Here is a 715-nt window from a genome sequence, read left to right as displayed (position 1 = left end):
TCTCTGAAAATCTGAAACTCTTCCAAAAAGCAAAGTCTGCTTAAAAATTCACACGGGGTTTGCATTCTCCTCCACGACAAGGTTTTGCAGGTTATGATTATAGAGGCAGGAGAGGGTGCAGGTTATCCTGCCGCTCCCTGTCCCAGAGATCCCCTTCCCCAGGAGCTGTCTCCCCTGTGAGAGAGGGTGAGCTTCTGTGCCCCCAAGCCTCTTGTCCTCTGACTCCAGTATTCTCAGAAGCTGGGACCAGCCCTGAGCCCAACTTCCTGAACTCAAATCCTCGCTTTCTGTCCCTGTGTGACCCGGAGCTTGTAGCTTCACTTCTCTCTGCCTCACTGTTTGACCTATAAAGCAGAGCAATCAAGGCATCCTGAGGGTGGCTGTGAAGAGTGAATGAGACAGCAGACAAACCAGACGCCCACAGATGGGTGAAGGGACCAACACAATGCGGTACAGGTGTATAAGGGAATGCAGTACGGACACAGCCTAGACACACACAAACCTTGAAGACATTCCTCTAAGGGACACAGGCCAGGCGCGGTGGCTCATGCCTGTAATCCCAGCATTCTGGGAGGCCGAGACAGGTAGATCACTTGAGGTCAGGAGTCAAGACCAGCCTGGCCAACATGGCAAAATCCTGCCTCTACTAAAAATACAAAAATTAGCTGGGCATGGTGGTGGGTGCCTGTAATCCCAGCTACTTGGGAGGCTGAGA

Source organism: Colobus angolensis, unplaced genomic scaffold (genome assembly GCF_000951035.1).
Source record: "Colobus angolensis palliatus isolate OR3802 unplaced genomic scaffold, Cang.pa_1.0 Scaffold178, whole genome shotgun sequence".
NCBI classification, from domain to species: domain Eukaryota; kingdom Metazoa; phylum Chordata; class Mammalia; order Primates; family Cercopithecidae; genus Colobus; species Colobus angolensis.
This window is presented reverse-complemented; position numbering follows the sequence as displayed.